Source organism: Falco naumanni, chromosome Z, assembly GCF_017639655.2.
Source record: "Falco naumanni isolate bFalNau1 chromosome Z, bFalNau1.pat, whole genome shotgun sequence".
NCBI lineage: Eukaryota > Metazoa > Chordata > Aves > Falconiformes > Falconidae > Falco > Falco naumanni.
In genome coordinates, this window is record NC_054080.1 from 41,262,365 (window position 1) to 41,280,669 (window position 18,305).

General features: G+C 39.6%; 1 protein-coding gene across 5 annotated transcripts in view; it reads left to right on the top strand.

Annotated features, from left to right (window-relative positions):
• The first annotated feature begins 668 nt into the window (after positions 1-668).
• FANCC (FA complementation group C) overlaps positions 669-18,305 on the top strand; it is a 91,458-nt gene continuing 73,821 nt past the window's right edge. Inside the window, exons 1-2 of one of the 5 annotated variants that reach the window (XM_040580384.1) lie at positions 8,288-8,312; positions 16,902-16,979. The gene's annotated coding sequence lies outside the window, so the exon portion shown is untranslated. Of the gene's footprint in view, positions 753-8,230; positions 8,313-8,353; positions 8,375-12,983; positions 13,105-16,901; positions 16,980-18,305 lie in introns of those variants that run through there. The other 4 variants (XM_040580387.1, XM_040580385.1, XM_040580388.1 and 1 more) reach the window with 4 other exon arrangements.

Here is an 18,305-nt window from a genome sequence, read left to right on the forward strand (position 1 = left end):
GTGCATTCTGAATATAATTTTACTGCCTATGATATGCTTGTACATAAGGCACTGTGACTTCAAGGAGAGTAACATTTCTAGATGGGACAGAAGTGGATGCTGGTTTTGTTTAGGTTTTTGGTGAGTTCAGGCTGCATTCTACATTCAGGCATACGGAGCTCATAGACGAACAGGGTACAAGCTCTGTTCTCTTACAGCCAAATACCACCTGTTTCTTGAGTTTTTCCAAATGTCGTTGGCCATTTTGTCAATTTGTGCAATCTGATCATCTGAAGTAAAAGCCTAGTTACTGAAAAATTCTTAGGACACTTGATATTTAGGGAGTGGAGAATAGCGAGTTTTTCTAAATGTTTAAATTTTAAGATTGGAAATATTAATTAATATTCTGTTCTCATTTGTATGAACTGTCGTTTAGGAGCAAAGAAATTACCATAGTGGATCAGGCTACTGCTGTAGCAAGCCGGTTTATCTGTCTGCAGCAGTATTCCATAGATATGTAACTCTGAGCTGTTATTTATGGATGCAGACTTGCTTACACTAGCTTTATTGCTCACTGCAGATTCTGCAGCTTTATGCCAGCTCAGGTATCAGTAATTGAAAGGCTCCCTTGTACAGTCCTTGCCCTCACAGCTAGGCAGACCGACAGAAGAGAACTGAGGAGCATCTATAGCATGGACATATCAGATCTTAATATAGGGAGCTCCCTGCACAATTTCTTTATTTGATGCTGTGTCCAGACCAGTGAATTTCAGGTAAGAGCTTAACAGGCAAGAAGGTTGCTTGCACTTATTTTCAGGTCGCTATGAGCTCCACATGGTAACACTTAGTATGGAGGGGTTTCAGCTTTTTATTCTTGTTTGATATCATAGTATTCCATGAAAAAAATATTTTATAACATCACATATGAAAGAAACCCTAATGACATTGTAGCCTAAAGGTATTTTATGTCCTATGAAATGAGAGTACATAAATCTAAGGAAACGCATAGTTAAATTCTAGGTTTGAACTAAAGATCTTGAGCAAGCTTCCAGGGACGCTGCTGAAAAAAACAAGGGATGTGACATTGTGGGTACAAAAGAAACAGCGGGCAGGCAACTATTTCCAAAATTAATAAAGTCATGCATGGATACCTTAAACTTGCGATTATAGCACAAACTGCCTTACGAGATTTTTGGCTCTTACTTTGTGTTTCTTAATATATGTAGACTTATTTTATGTGTGATCTTAATTAATAACTGGCATTGTGATGCTCAGATTTGGGTTAATTAAACACAATTTGCGTTGAATTTATTTATTTGCAATTGCCAGGTACATATTCTTTGTCTTATCTCCATCATAATACAATATCTGTCTTTGCTTCTACTTTATTATGTATCATATATTCGCATATACATCTTTCATTTATAGAGATATCTGAAACAATGCCTTTAAACCAGGCTTCACATGGTCTGTATAAAGCTTTTGAACTGCATGCATTATATGCATGTATATTATTATCAGTTGTGAATCAGATTCACCATGTTAAATTATAGACCATTTAAAGGTGATCCTATGTAAATATTCAATTAATGCAGCAAGGAAATTAAGGAAACAAAAGAACACTTTTAATGAGAGAATAATCGAAAACAAATTGACATTTTCTATGGGAAGTCACGAGTAAGGGGCTAAATCTGTAGATAGACAAGGTTAAAGAAAGGTTAATACCAATAAAGGAAGAAGGATTGCTAAAACAACTGAGAGGAGATTTATGAAGGACTGCATTCCACAGATTTGTAACTATGAGTATTGCAGGCAAAGGAGTGTGGATGACAAACTGTTTAAAGAAGCAGTGAAGGCACTGGAATATTGGAGTTATATTTCCTTTGGGAGGTCAAAGAAGCACCATATTGTAGTGTCCAATAAACTAAATGAAGGAATGAGAAATATGAGGTTTTCAGTTAATGTATAGAGAATGTGGGGGAAAAGTTGGCAATCCATGAACTGCAGTTCTTGTTTTCTGCCACAGAGCTGAATTGTTTCAGCCTTGTTTCGGCTGAGACTGGAATGACTGTGATTCTACAAGCTTGCTACATAGTTACTATTTTGGTAGCCACTTTAATACTCAGTAAATGGAGGTCTTTTCCATTTTGAAGAGAATCCCTAGCTCAGAGACTTTTTTGTTAGGCAGGGCTTTGCCACACTGAAAAAAGTATGTAATTTTCAAAGGCATGAAGGCCACACCAGCAGACTGGCCTGTTTTACTGTGAACAAAGGAGCATATATAACATTCAGCAAATGCTGAAAAATGCTGACCATGGAGACAATTTCTCGAACTTATTAGCTAAAATGGCGGTGTGAGATTGGGTTAAGACCAAAGAGAAGTATCTTCTGTCTTTCCATCCAGTTGTCTTTTCCTGTGTTCTATGGCCTTTTAGTTGTTTGTTTTGGGTTTTTTTTTGTGTGTGGGGTTTTGTGTTTTTTTTTTTGTTTTTTTTTTTTTTTTAATATGCACCATAGAAGTCAGCACTAGGAATGCTATGGTTAATAGGTGGAAATCCATGTGTTGAATAAACATTGGTCATTTCTTCATTTTTCATCTGATGTGTAGTATTTATGATTACACTTTGGATTTGTTTGGTTTTGATGGAGACGTATGTTTGGGAAGGTATATAGATGAAAAGGCAGTCTCAAGTTTCAAACAAAACAATGTCACTTTCTCAACTGTGCTTCCATTTTTAATAAAAGCATTTTATGCAGATGATAAAAGGAAATTATAAGAGAAATGTATCAACTTACGTGCTTACATTTTCTCCTATTTTCCCACTTGTTGTCTTCTCCACGGACAGTGACTCTGTTGGGATGTTAAAAGGCAACGTTCTGTTTTTACCTTAGTTTATGATTTGTATCATTCCATGAAAAGCTGAGGCATACCTTTTTTATGTGTGAATTTTGTTTTTTGGTTTATTTCAAAATTTCTGTATTTCAGGGTATAAGAACTTAGAAACTGTTTTACTTGAAACATTTTAAAGTGTTGTGGGCTTGTTTGGAATTCCAGATTCCAGTAGTGATCAGTTTTCTCATACTTTTAAACTGTGAAGACAAAGGAATTTATCGAGATTTAGTTTCCTAATTTGAAAATCTCACTTGTAATAATCAAGTTTGCAGATGAAAAAAAACTAAAGACTTTCAGTGTGTGATGTCTTTGAGTTCACTGATATACTTTACATTATGATGGTAACCTAATTTTCAAAGGTTTAATGCTTCATAACAACACAAGTTTGCATAATGATGTAAGTCATGAAAGAATATAAAGTTTTGTAGCTGCATTCTGATTCTCAACAGGCAGTTTTCCACACCTCCAAACTTCTGTAAATTGGTTTAAGTGTGAACTTTATCAAGTTTTGTTGATTTGTTATGGTGGCTCCTGCTTGCTGCCAGTAAACCTAGCATTTCTCTTTTTATTATCTTAAATTTTGCTAAAACTTTTCAGGCTCTAGGGTGCATAAGTACCTCTTCTAGTTAAGGAGAGTATTTCATGTAAAGCAAGAAGGAATACAGTCACACACATGAAACTGAAATTCTCACTAAAGTATTTCATATTGTCAACAGCTGCCAGTAAGAGAACAGGTCAAGGCGAAGTCATTAACTTTCCATTCTGTAGTAAGTACTTTATTCTCCTTCTGTATATACCATAGAAACTCTTCACAGTATCAAGAAGGAATGCCATAGAAGTGAGTAAGCTCTCTGCTCCTACACACTCACTGTGCTTAGTTCCTGCAGGCCAAGCTTCAGAAATGCTCTCAATTATTCATCAAGTGTTCAAACATCACACAACAGCAGCAGGACATCACAGAAGGTTTTTGTATCTTTGCTGCCTCAGTGTCTTTTTGTCAAGTTTTTGTCACGTCATCCATGTGTTTTTTTATAGCAACTGCTGAGAGTGCAGATAGGTACAGGGAAAGGGATTATTTTCAGCATTATCTTCCACAAGGAAGTTTATAAATTATAGATAGAAACATAATCAGTCACTAAGCTAAATACTTCAGCTTCTCTAAAAATGCAATTTCCAAATTTTATCCCTGTGAACATATGTTCTATACAAGACAAACAGCAAAGGTACAGCTTTAATAGCTAGTAGGAGAACTCCTAAGGTTTGGTTCGAGGAGCATTAAATACCATTGGCCTATTTAAGGCCAATTTTTTAGAACACTGCAGAGACTCCCCAGCTAAAGACTTGATAGTATTTGTGTTAAGAAGAAACAAAACGTATTCATCTATCACTTGGGACACAGAACACAGCAAGTATTCCTGCCCCTCTTAGGAGCAAGTAAACCTCCCCATGATGTCAAATCAAAAGGAACAACAAGCAATTCAGCAAGCAAAAGAAGAGAAAAAATTATTCTGGTGTCAACATAAAGACTGTGTGATATGCATTGCTCACAAAGACCATCAACCAGATTTGCAGAGCCTGCTGCCTCCAAAAAGCAACACCTCTTTACTGAAGACAGTTCTTTGCTTCTTTCATAGAACAGCTTAGAAAGCATAAGCAATGCTGAACCATGAAATTATATGGGAGATATGGGAGAGGATGAACACCTGAAGCTGAAGGATGTAGGTATGCCTAGCTATTACACTCACAGTCGCTCAAAATACAGTGTTTTAGTGGGGAAATTTTCAAAGATATAATCACAGCAACTAGAAATTACATATCTGCCTATGTGGCTAGTGAACAGCAGTAAACTGAAATGTATTGGTGACTGGTTACACACTGTGGTCTTCCCTGGAAGGATGTGAAACCTCTTGAATATTACTGATGCTCTGTTTGTCACTCTAATACTTGGGCAGTTCTAATTCCACCCATAAAGGTCACCAATATGTATGCAGCAGCTACATTAGTTCCTTGTTGTAGCAACCATTTTGAAGTAGCCACACACCTATATGAAGGCATGTATTGTGTTCACTTCAGCTAAGGGGTCTGAGAGCATTTTTCTTGGTACTGTGCATTTGTTTGTTTAAGCAGAAACTCTTGTGTTGCTTAAAGCAGTATGTGCTCTTTAGCTAATCACTATACTGTGCATCAAATATACTACATATGTGGTGGTCATGTGCATTGATAAATTATATTTACCATCCACCTTTGTGTGCCTCACCTGCAGTTCGTCCCATCAATCTATCTTCCCTGGTATTTATTCTAACATTCCAAACTTCTAAGCAGCTTCAAACAGCTGGGACTTTCTTTTTTTTTTCCCCTCCCAAAAACTGTCAAAGATGTTTTTCATTCTTTTCCGCCAACAGGAGATTTCTTCCTACCAAATTAACACTGGACCAAAACGAAAATGGCGATATTTTTCCCTGAAGTGTAGTATCTGCTGTATATCATCAAAGTGCAAAGCTTAACAAGGAGATTTTGCAACATACCTTGAAGGGCAGATTGCTAGGGTTGTGAGGGAGCAGCCAGCAATTCTCCAGTATTTGGAAGATCCTTTCCTAAATATTCAGGTTTTGAAGACATGGTATTCATATCTATAGCAGTACTATTTCTGGTGACTTTTAACACTCTGAATATTTTTTTGAAGTTTTAAATATTTACTATTAGTAATTCTCTGTTTGAGACTAGGCAGCTGGATTGGCTCTATATGTAATTATCTGCTATTAAAGATCAAGGCTATGAAAAATAGTCCCAATAACATTTTTTTAACACTCAAATGTCTCGCATTTATTAAATGCAGGAGAGAGGCAAACTGCATACAGAATGTCTGAAGTAACATAACATTTGTATTGGCATTCACTGGATTTATACTACCTAATTCTTTATTCATATCATTACCACTTATTTTGTGTCTATTTAAAATGAGGGTCATTTTAAGGTAATATTATCAAGTGTTCCTTCCACCCACTGGATTTTATGCATATTAGTCATGTGCTTTCATCTTTGCTATTTATTCTTATTTTTATACATCTGTCTACTATACCCTTTCTGATTACTTTCTTAAATTTCTTTTTATTTTTTATTTTTTTTAATTCCTGGGTTTATTTTTCACAGATTCTGGTGTATTACAATCTTTGGCCATATATCCAGGTGTGCATGAGAACCGGGATATGGCTTCTTGCATAGCAAGAAGAAAATTGGCTCTGCTGATGGTATAAACATCAAGCTGATTAACAAAGGCAGCTTTTTGCTATTTTGTGACTATGATATAGAAATAGACACTGAACAACAATGGAATATGCTCAATCAGAAACATGAAAAATGGGGTTATCAAACTTCTTCCTCTCAAGCTTCTTCCACTGTACCAGAACAGTTACGTGTTTCAGCGATTAAATAATCAATAACACTGACATCTAAGGAAGTGTTAACACAATTGATGGTAGAAAACAAATATAAATGCTGCCATGTTTTCATTTGACAAGAAAGAGACGGAGTAGAATGATTAAAGACTTGCATGAGTTATGAACTGGACTCACGGTGTGAATATGGGCATTACACCCAAAGCTCCAAGAGTTGTGCTCTGCAGATGTGCTGAATGTGTGGGAAACATCCCCACCAGTTTGTCTTGATGAGCAATTGCTCTCTCCCAGGAAAGTACTTTGAAACTTCCACACACAAGCCCTTAATTCATCAGGTGTTGCTGATTTGACAGGATTAAATGAAAAAAAGTAACATAAGTATTCATGCATGGGGATTTCACCACATGGGTAGGCTGAATTTGTTTTTCTTTGTCAGTACTGAAGGGGATTTTGTCTCCTACAGAAAATTGGAAGCAGCAGTGATCAGAAAATATGACTCATTGCACAAAATCTGAATAGAAGAGTATGAAAGCTGAATGAAAGGAGTTTGGACATCAGCAAGACTGGGTAAAGAGAAGCACAGTTAACATCAGCTTTAGCAGCAGTGGTACTCCTATGTCCATGCAGAGTACAAATCTTGAATACAAATCTAATACAAACTAGCCTGTTAATTCAGACGAACGATATCAGTGGGATTTAATATAAAATCCATGTGAAAAGACACATTGCGACCTAGGTTCAAGATGGAGACAAGATTACTGACTATGTTCTTTCAAATATTTTGTTTTGTTTTCCTTTAGGTAGGACTACAATGATGCCTCACAATCCACAGTTTCTTTGAGGAGGAAATAAGGACAGAGAGATGTAAGCGTATGTATTTGGCAGGAGGAATACTGTAGGAAAGAAAGAAATTTTAAATGCCAATTAATCCCTTCTAACCCAAACCATTCTACGATTCTCAAAAAGACAAGTAGAAAAATTATAGCAATTCCCCACCAGCTCTTCATTGGAAGTAGTGAATATGAAGGTAAAGCGAGTCAAGAGTGGAAAAACTACCAGCATGAATAGAAGGAGTTGAGTAGATGAGCAAAATAAGAATGAAGTATGACTGTGTAAGTGGGCTAGGGAGTGATGAGCAAAACTGCACTAAGTAGTCAGATGGTGTAGTGTTGGTATTTTCAGTGGGATTTCCTTGAGGACTAGCATAACTCAGCAGTGGTGAAATGACAGAATACGGGTCTTGGTACATTTACTACTGATACTTTTTAATAAACGGATGGCTAGCAAGGTGTGCCATGTGTATATGTCTCAATTTAGTATCAGCACAAAGTGCAGTTTGAGAAAACAGGTATTTTTTCAAACTGTAAGTTTATTCAGTGATGTTTCTTATCTACTGCAGGTCTCTACTCATCCTGTTTGGTTTTTTTCCCCTGGGTTAAAAGGCCTGTTGATGTTGACAGAACTGAAAACAAGCAAAAGTTTAATGGGTTTTGTGCTCACCAGTCTCACCAGATGGGGAAAAACCAAAGGATTTTATTCATTCCTGGTCAGAGACCAAGGATGGTGGATCACGGGCTGGTACCTTCACCTGGCCACTGCCACCACCCGGTCTCTGGCAGACTCACCGCGACGTTCACCAAGAACATAAACGTCCCCGTCATTTTGACTTCTCCCTGCTGTACGCGCAGGGTCGACATGGGCTTTGCCTGTCTCCCTCAGTTTCACCGGGTGAAGCTGGGACAGGTCGGTAACACAGGCACCCCGGCTGGCCGCGAGGGCCGGTGACATCCCCGTTCCCGCCTCCGGCCACGCCGGGCCCCGTGCGAAGGCGCGTGGGGCGGGGCACGCGGGGCCGGCAGCAGCTGGGAAGGCGGGCCGCCCACCGCCAGCCGGCCCCGCCCACCGCCAGCCGGCCCCCGCCCACCGCCAGCCGGCCCCGCCCACCGCCAGCCGGCCCCGCCCCGCCCCCGCGCAGGCGCACTGCCCGCGAGCGTGGGGCAGAGCGCGCGAAAATTCCTAACGGGCGGCGCGGGCCGGGCCGCGGGGTAAGCCGCCGGAGAGGGGGCGGGGCCGGGGCCGAGGGGCGGGGGCCGCGCGCGTCAAGCCGGTACGGCGGCGGGGGGAGAGGGGGTCGGTTTTCCCCCACTACTGCCCTCGGGGTGGGGGGGCTCGGCGTGGCGGCGGCTACCGGCTCCGCCGCGGTGGCGGGGACTTTCGCGCTGACTGAAGAGGGAGCGGCATTCGTCGCCCGTCCCGCCCCCTGCGGCCTGGCCTCGGCGGGCGCGGGTGCCCCGGCAAGGGGGAGGGGGCGTGGGCGGGAGGGTCCGCGCATGCGTGTGCGCGTCCGCCCGCGGCGGGGGCGGTCCTGGGGGGAGGGGAGCGCGGCTTCTGGGTGCGCGGGCGGGCGGTGGGGAGCCGGCACCGGCACCCAGAGTGTCGCGGCAGGGCGCCCCGGCCTGGCCGGAGCTTCCCGCGCCGCCGGGGGAAGGTGGCTGCGGCGTCGAGGCCGGTGTCCCGAGCGCCGGGCTCTCCCCGGCGGCTTCCCGAGCTGCTGCCGCCTGGCAGGTGAGCCCGCGGTGCGGGCGCCATGCCATGCTGCCGCTGGGCCGCTTGCTCGCCTTCACGCAGGGGCAAGGGAGTTGTTCAGCGCTTCCCCTAACGAGGGTTGAGCTTTTCGGTGAGAATGCCCGTTAGGCTGTGAGGTGTCAGACGTGGAAGTGGCTTGTCATAAAGGAGACAATGTGAGGCTGCGTGCGTGTCCCGTTAGCAGCCAGTGCTTGGTCAATATCGGCTGGTACTGAAAACGTTTGAATACAGAGGCTTCCACATCTGGGCTGTCTGCATCTTGCAAATCACCTTCGTTCTAGGAACTTAAGAAACTGAACGGTAAAATGTCATTCATGATAGATGTACGAGATCAGTGCAACTACATACAATACACAGATACTTTCCTAAAGTTGTCTGTTTACAGAGAGAGGAAGAAGATGACAACTTTGTTTCTGATTTAGCAGATGTGCCAACTTTTGCGCTGTGCAATCTGACACTTGCAGACATCTGCTCTAGAGGAGCAACTCCAGTACAGCATGCTTTTACTGGATACTGTCAAAGTGTAGCTGGCCTTTTATTTAAACTAAGGATTAGGGAAGACCAATGCCTCATAACTGTTTGGAAGGGCTGCCATTTTTATTTTAGGTTTTGGTTCACAAATGTAGGTGACTAAGCCACTACCTTCCACTCCTCAGAAAATTTCCAAATTGCCATTTTTGATGTGGAAGAATAACTGAAATGGTGCAATATTTGGTTACTGCTCTATGTCACAGTGAAGTGTTTTTCTGGTAAAATTTGTGGGACATAATATTCTAGAGACAGGCCTTTGAAAACCGGGAGGATATTAAGAATTTGGGATTTTTTTCCAATATGTAATTATAAAGATCTGAAGCTCTGCCCCCCCCCCCCAGCGCAAACTCTGATTCTATTTTGTAAATTGAAAGCTTTTTTGTCTGCATCATTAAACCAAGCAGCATTCAAATTGTTTTCAGAATTACATGGGTTGTTTTCTGTGTAATATATTTTTATGTTCATCTTCCCTTTGCTCAAGGTTCAAAAATTGTGTCGTGACAATCATACGATATTTGAAGCAGAATTTCAAGTATTTATCGAAATATATTGGGAGCTACCGACAAGTCTACGAAAATCTTGTTATGTTGAATTTTGGCATTGCGGGAAAGCTCTCTTGTGTATCGCTTCTCCTGCCGAGGCATCTCACTGTGGCGGTTTGTTCGCTACTGCCATCTCTTGGAACGACGCAGGCTGCCGAACCGCGGTGTTGGTTGTCCTCTCGTGGTTGGTTTGTAAAGAGGCTGTGAACCCTGCTGTACTTGCCCTTCCGTGGGGACTTGCCTGTAGAGAACATGGCAGCAGGAGATTGTGAGTCAGAAACTGATCCCAATGGTTATCTTTTCACTTGCAGGCATGGATCAAGCTTTGATAATAATTTATATGCCTTTTATCTTAGTTTTTTTCGGGAGGTAAGATCTGTGTGATTCCACATCTTCATGTCTTTGGCTACTAAGAATTGAACGTGTAAGTCAATTCTAAACAAGTTTGAAAGCAGGATAAAGGTTTGAAAACAATTCTATGCCTATATATTTTCTAAAAATTGAGGGGTGGGTCAAAGAGAGACCGTTCCACATTTTGTTTGGCAATAGTCCTCCATCAAGTCAGCATATGCGTGTGTACCAGGTGTATGGTATGTGCATGAAATTGACCACAGGATACCATGCGTGAAAGTGTCAAAAGCAACACCAGTGGGAACTGAGATTTTAAGGGTAATGTTATGGAGAGTTTAAGCAGCAAAGGATACCCATTTGAAGGCACTAGACATAGTTGTTCCATTAATGGAGCAACCTTGTGCGCTCAGGGTACTTTTAAACTGTAATTTTCTTTCTTTTTCCCTCAGACATAAGTTTCAGTATATTGACCTACAGTGAAGGTGCTGTTTTTGACAAAGATGTCTTTCAAAATGTGGGTGAAGGGTCTTGTGAAGGATGGGTGAAAGAGTTTTCGCCTGAAACGATAATTTAGAAAATGGTAGAGTCCTTTGACATACATGGAATCATTTTTCACAGTTACAGGAAGTTGTATATATTGCATGAAATTAGTCCCAAATAAAAATCTTGTCTTTGATTTATCAAATTATTTTTTTTTAATGAATACAAGATATTTTGTGCCAACCTGATTTGAAAAATGCACAAAAGTATGCCAGGTTGTAAAGATCTTACTACATGTAAAGTCAAATCGTGTATTAAATCATTTAATTTTCACCAACGAGGGTATTCCCAGACCAGATTTTCTGGTTAATATTATCATAAATGACTGTCATTAATTAATGTTGCAAAAATTAAGACAATAGTAATGCTAATTAAAATTCTGTATTTTCTTTCATGTAGCTTTGGAATTAAAAAATCTTTTGCGTCTTGAAACTTGTTGCACGGTTGGTGCATCCCACCAACTTTTAAGACCACTTCGGGACCACGTAGTTAATTTACTTCGTAAATTATAGGAATGTAAATTAAGTATTTTCTCTTTGGTGAGGGCCAATAACTTTGTGGGTATTGCAAAAGTATTTAAAAATTTGTAAGACTTAGTTGTGGATTTTACTATAGAAATATATTGATTTTAGATGGCTATGACAAATAGCGTGTGATGATTTGGAGCTGAATACTGTATCCCTAGTACAAAAATATTTGTTATTAGTATTATATTAATCATAAACTAATTAAACATAAATCAATAATAAATAAATCATAAAGATACATCTATATTAACTTAACAATTGTAATCTTATGTTGGAATTTTTAGTTACAACTTCTTCAACATCTTTTCAAGAGTGCTTTTACTTGATGTAATGGTGAAGGATGGACGCCTGTCAGACATGCTATTTGCAAGAGGTTTTTGTTACTATTTTTTAAACTGTCAGCCTTGCATATGGTTGCAGGGTTCTGACATAGAACTTCTGCATGCATTTTTTACTTTGAATACAAATTCTGTATGTAAGCAATGTCATGACTTATATTTTCATAAACTTACTAGTCATGAATTGGAAACAATCTTACGACAGATGACTTGCTCAAATACAATTTGCACAGCATTGGTTATGGTAGTCTGGCAAAATAAAGTCCAGGAGCACAAGGAACTTTGTAAATCTTTGAGAGGAATAAATTCTTTTTACTTGCAAATGGAGCACATCTGATCTTATCAGACATGTGTTTTTACTTTGATTAAAAAAATATAAATAAATACACTGTACTATTAAATTTTAAAAGCAGAGCAGTACTGATCAGGCTTCTGTAGAGGTGAAGCAGAACAGGTCTTGGACACTTAAATGACTTCTTTAGTGTCATGTGTGAGATGTGTCAGAAATGAGAGTCAGACTCTTAAGCTTCTGACTCCTGGAGCTAAACTGTAAGGCTGTCCTTCCTCCCTGCTAGTAGATTCACTAGACATGTTTATTTTGTAAGTCTTGATTAACTATGTGACAGTATTGAAATATTCCAAACAGTGACTAGAATAGAGATACCATAATATACAACTAAATTGACATATGTGAGTGTCCAGGGAGAAGAGGCGAAGAGACATACCACTAGCTAATATTTTTTTTCCTGTGTTTTACAATAAAAGTTCTTGTCTATCATCAACAGACTGAAGATCGTAAGTAACTCCTTTCCCATAGAATACCAGAACTACACAGATTTTAATTTCATGCCAAGGGTGATGTTGCTAAATTTTGGGTTTTTCATGAACAGATACCATAAAAATCTTACTGGTAAATCACAGAGTCCACTATTAGTACATTATAAAGTACATGTGCATAGAATATACAGGAAAAAATGACTATAAATCCTACAAATCAGTGCCTCAATACTCAGATTGGACACTGACGTTCAGAATGCCCACATAGCTAATTGTTGCTGCAGTATGAGTTTAGCTTAGTGAATCACTGAAAGTCGTTGCTGTAGGTGTTTCTGAGGAAAATTATTTTTTCTTGTTGGCAAAGAATGAATAGCCTGATTTAACGCCTGTGAATAGCATGAAACTTGTCAATGGACTCCAGGGAGAAATGTCTGTGGGAGTGTGTTAAAATAATGTACAACAAAAAGCTGTAAATGTTGATGTGGATGTCATGAAGTTATTTTTATTCTGAAGAATACATTTTTATTTTTCTGTCAGGTGTACTTAATGCCATAAATACATCTTTATTCAGAAGATCTTGTTCTGTGGCTGTCTCTGGGTTTGAGTAGTCAGGGAGAGAGGGAGAGAAAAGTATGAGACTCTTGGGTAAGTTTTTTTTTTAATGCCAAGGAGAAATGCATTCTTCCATTTGCAAACTTGCTTGCAATGTATGTAGACTATGTGAATGCTTTCCACAGAATTTCAGTAGCCTCAATTGATGTTAGAAGAAATATGTATCATTTCTACTACAGTTACTATGCTGTCACTAGAGCTCATGCAAAAGTAAGAATGTATACTAAAAACTGGAAAGAAAACACTTTCCCATGATTGTTGTGTGGTCATTTTCTGTTTAGTGGAATATTACCATTCACCATTACGTAAACTATTGTGTCATGCTTGAGGAGCTTAGGTTGAATAATAGATTATCATTGAAGAAGTCCTTGAGAAGCAGTGTTGTCTAATGGGCTAAAACATATGAGATTTGTGTCTTATCTTTTTCTGTCATTTGCTTCCTCAGTAACTTTGGAAAGTGACTCTGGTTTTGCCTTTATTTCCTTACACTTATGTAGAAATACTTTAGAACTGAAGAATTTCAGTGAAAGGTATATGCTTCATACTATATTAAATATTACACGTTCTTAAAAAAGAACAGCTCTAGAGATTTTTGGAGAAAAGGAATGCACATAGTATAAGCAAGACAACTCTGTACACTGTATGAATAGATGTGGATATCAGTACCATAGGCAGTATTTTAACACATGTTCAAATACTTGCGATAAAGAGTTTGGACTGTGTGTTGTCTTTTATCTGTGTAAGTCAGGGGTAAAGCTTGAGTTTAGCAAAGTTGCATGGCTATTAAAGAAGCACAGTTGTTGGAAATATGAAGTCCTTTAGTGTTAACTTACAATGTAATTGCAGAAAGACAGGCTAGTCATTCTTCTCTGTGTCTAAATAGATTGTGTCCTTGTCTGTCCTGTCTGCCCCTGTCCATCTGTGTGTCCATCCCCCCCTTTTTCTTAAATGGTGAAACAAAGCTGAATATTTTCAGACCATGCTACTCATTTGCAGAATCTTCTCCACAGCTTAGCTGGAGGAAGAGGATGTTCTGGTAGGAACTTTTTTAGGCCTTCCCCCCTGACTCCTTGTAATTTTTGTGTGTACCTGTAGAAGTGAATGCTGTTCCTTGATACGTTAATACAAAGGAATACACTTTTCTTTTCCATTACAGGTCATACATGACGCCTCTGAAGAGAGGACCAGTGTTCTAACTTGCTGTGTACAATTTAAGCTATGTTCTACTTATGCTTGGAAACTAGGGAATTAGTGCATATTTGTTAATTGCAGACATTAGAGTGAAATGTCTAACAAGGAAAAAAAAAGTGCCAAGGGTTGTTGATGTTTATACCCTTCCCACAGGTAGCTCAAAGTACTGTAATGCTGCAAGGAGAGGAATGCTGGTTTTTTCATGGTGAAACTTTGAATTAATCTCCAGTTTTAAGTTTGAATTCAGGGGAATTCCATTCAAACAGTATACAATTACAAGTTAATTGGAGAGGAGGTTCAGTGATGAAGGAAGCTTAGATGATTGGTTTTGTTTATGTTTAGGTCAGAATGGAATAGAATAGATTGTTTTGGTTGGAAGAGACCAACCATGATCATCTGGTCCAGCTGCCTGGCCACTTCAGGGCTGACCAAAAGTTGAACCATGGTAATAAGGACATTGTTGAAATGCCTCTTTTAAGGCACTGACAGGCATGGGGCATCGACTGCCTCCCAATGTTTGACCACCCTCTCAATAAAGAAATGTTTCCTAATGTCCAGTTGGAACCTCCTCAGCACGGCTTTGAACCGTTCCCACACGTCCTGTCACTGGATCCCGGGGAGAAGAGCTCAGCACCTCCCTCTCCACGTCCCCTCCTCAGGAAGCTGTGGGGAGCAATGAGGTCACCCCTCAGCCTCCTTCTCTCCAAGCCAGACAAACCCAGAGTCCCCAGCCGCTCCTCACAGGACATGTCTTCCAGCCCTTCCACCGGCTCCGTTGCCCTCCTCTGGACACATTCCAGGACCTTAACATCCTTCTTAAACTGTGGGGCCCAGAACTGCACCCTGTGCTCGAGGTGAGGCCGCACCAAGGCCAAGTACAGCGGGACAATCCCCGCTTCTGACCGGCTGGTCATGCTGTGTTTGATGCCCCCCAGACGCGGTTTGCCCTCCTGCCGGCCAGGGCAGCTGCTGACCCACACTGAGCCTGTGTCAGCCAGCACCCCTAGTTTTTTTCTGAAGAAGTGTTCTGTAGAGAAGGGGTTGAAGAAAGCCTTCTAGGCATGTGAAGTTATAGTAGAAATGTCTAATAGTTGATTTAAGCGGGAGGAGATAGTGATAACCAGATGTAAATTTTAACTGGAAAAGTAAAATTTGCGTTTGGTACAAAATTGACACTGTCTTGGTAATTTTAATTCTTTCACGTCTTTGCTTTGGCTTATATGAAGCTATATAAGAGGGTACTGAAAGCTTTATAGTCAAAGTTCATGTCACATAGCCCATGAGATGCTGATAGGATATAGGAGGAGGGGTACAAACAATAAATTACATCTAACAAGAATTTGCCATTATTGCTAAGAGGTCTAACTTTTCTGGTGTAGTGACTTGCTGAGCTCTTATGTGGATAAACTTCTCAGCATCTTGAATGCACTGTGTGAAATTTTATGCATTGAAAGCAACAAAATTTGCTGCTGATGTAAACAGAATCAGTATTTTGTTCCTTGTCCTGTAGCCAGCAAAAGAAGATCTAATTTGTGTTGTGTTTAGACACTGATGACAGAGGCCCATGCACAATTGATGTGTGATGTTACTAGCCACAGTGAAGCTTAAACTGGTGTTAGCAATGATAGGATGTTTTGCAAAGTCCAGTAAAATATATTACTTTTATATTACTATGTATTCTACAGGAGCAGTTGTGCCTCTTGTAGTTCAGAGGCTGAATCAGACTTAAAGCCTCTTTCCAGAGTTGCATTTATTCTTTGTTTGCATTGTTGTCCTAGCTGCATTTTTCTTCGTGTGGCCTTTATTGCAGCTGTTCTCAGGGAAGCCAGTTGAAAATGAACCGAGCTGAGTGAAAAGGCTCTGTCCAGCAAACTAAATCCAGGACTATTTTAACACCTTCATTAGAGCTATCCCAAAAAATCTTTATCCTTAAAGCACTAGGAAAGATTGCCACGTTACAGTGACCAGAGAGCTATCAAAATGATCTTGGGAGGTTTGCTATTTAGATTGTGCAAGAGAAAATATGTAAGTTTTTGACTTAATGAGGAAATATATTGAAAGGAGATGTGCTTCATCCCCCAATTTCTAGAAGATTATGTAGGTGTGTACTTTTTTGTACTTCTGTTCACAATGCCCAGTATGTGATTTCTAGCTTCAGCTGTATTTTGTTGTATGTTGCTGTTCCCTTTCTGTGGTAGGTCACTGTGTACTGGTGAGAGTTAGGCAATTCAGATATGAAAGAACAAGCAAGGAGTTTAAGGGTGAGCTGGAAGCCCCCTGTTTCAAATCTGGCTTTTGTTTTGGAAGGGTATGTTGATCTGCCAGAGATCAGTGTGTACTGGTCAAATCTGAGATTTGCTTTATTGCCTTGAAACAAGTTTCCATTTTGTACATTCCGTGCCTGGTGGTATGGACAGCTTTACATGGGCCTTGCTGTATTTTGATCTGGCTAGTCCTAACATTGAAATTGTTTTAAATTAGGTCATCGTATGTTTTGGTACTTTGCTGAATTGCATAGAGCCTTCTGCCAGAGATATAAAAGTACTTTACTTCATTGTCTGTTTTCTCTTCTTAAATTGAACCTTTTTTTAAAAAAGTACTTGTAGTGGACTCTTACAAACTTGGTGCATTTTTTGCAGGAGTGACTTCCAGTGGCAAATGATCAGTCTTTGTATTCAATTTGTGCTTGAAAACATAGTAATCCATTCCATGGTCAGGTAATTACATCTTTTGTATATAGAAGTGATAATTACCTTGTTGTCCTGTTAAGTTTAATTACGGAAAGGTAACAATATAACATCTGTAACAAATAACATCTGTAAAATTCAGTGATACCACTCCTAAATGTCTTTCACATCTTTTACTGTTCCCTTGGGCAAAAGATAAGAGTTATTATGCATGTGTTGAGCTATTATTTCTGCCTTTCCCATTAAAGAAGGTTTGGTTCTTAACCTTTTGAAATGGGGTAAGTCAGAAGGAAGATCTGCTGCTGCCAGACAAGCCTACCATTAGAACCAGAAAGTTTTGAAATTAATTTTTGTGTGCAGTATTTTCCATTATCAGGGAAGGCTAATAAATAATAATTTTTTGGTCATGAAGCTTATAGCCTGATGAATAGGAAGGAGAAGGCTTTATTATGATTATACAGTCCTTTTGGGGGAGGAGAGGGAAATGTAATGTTTCAGTGTTCTAGAAAGCGAAATCTTGTATGAATCCCAGCAATGCATGCCTCCTCTAGGCACTGACTCTTCTCCAGTCCTGCAGGGCAACAAAATACAACTGGAAACATCATTTTGCTGTTTGCAGTCTTACTCAGATTAAATTTGTGCAAGAGATTTAATACATATTATGTATATGCTGTCCACCACTAAAGTAGCCCTTTTAGTGGCCACAGTCCCTTAGAAATGAAAATTGGGATCTTTTTCCAGTGAGACCTGGTAATGTAATTCAGAAGACAGATCTGACAACTGTTAAAATACTAATTATTGAAGTAAATACAGGAAACAAATACAGAGGAACAACATAGAGGAGTTAATTACTTTCAGAGAATTTTTGTCTAAATGTTGAATGATAATGGTTGACACAAATTTACTTTACCAGATTTTGCACAATACTTAGCCAGTGTTGGTTCCTTTTTTTTTTGTACAGAATTCTGTTCTTTGGTTTTATTTTCAGAGGAAGATACATTTGCATGCAGTCTGTTTTAACTTGGGCAGTCTGTGTGTAGACAGGCAGTTTTCTGTTAATAGTTATTTGTTCTTGCTGTAAAATACACATGAATGTAGGCACAAAAAGGAATAGGCAAACTTGTTCAAAGTGAAAAGTTATCAAATAAAAAATCAGCACTAACCAACACTGCATGTAAGCACACGGTCCAGAATCAAGATAGAAGTTGTTCTGTAGATCAGTCTGGACTGCTGGACTGCTAGTGAGTGTAGATGACATTAAATACCAACCTATAAAACCAGCCTGGGAACCTAATTTCTCAACAAGCGACCCTGAAAAATAAGATTACAAGAATAAATAATGGAAAATTTTTAATT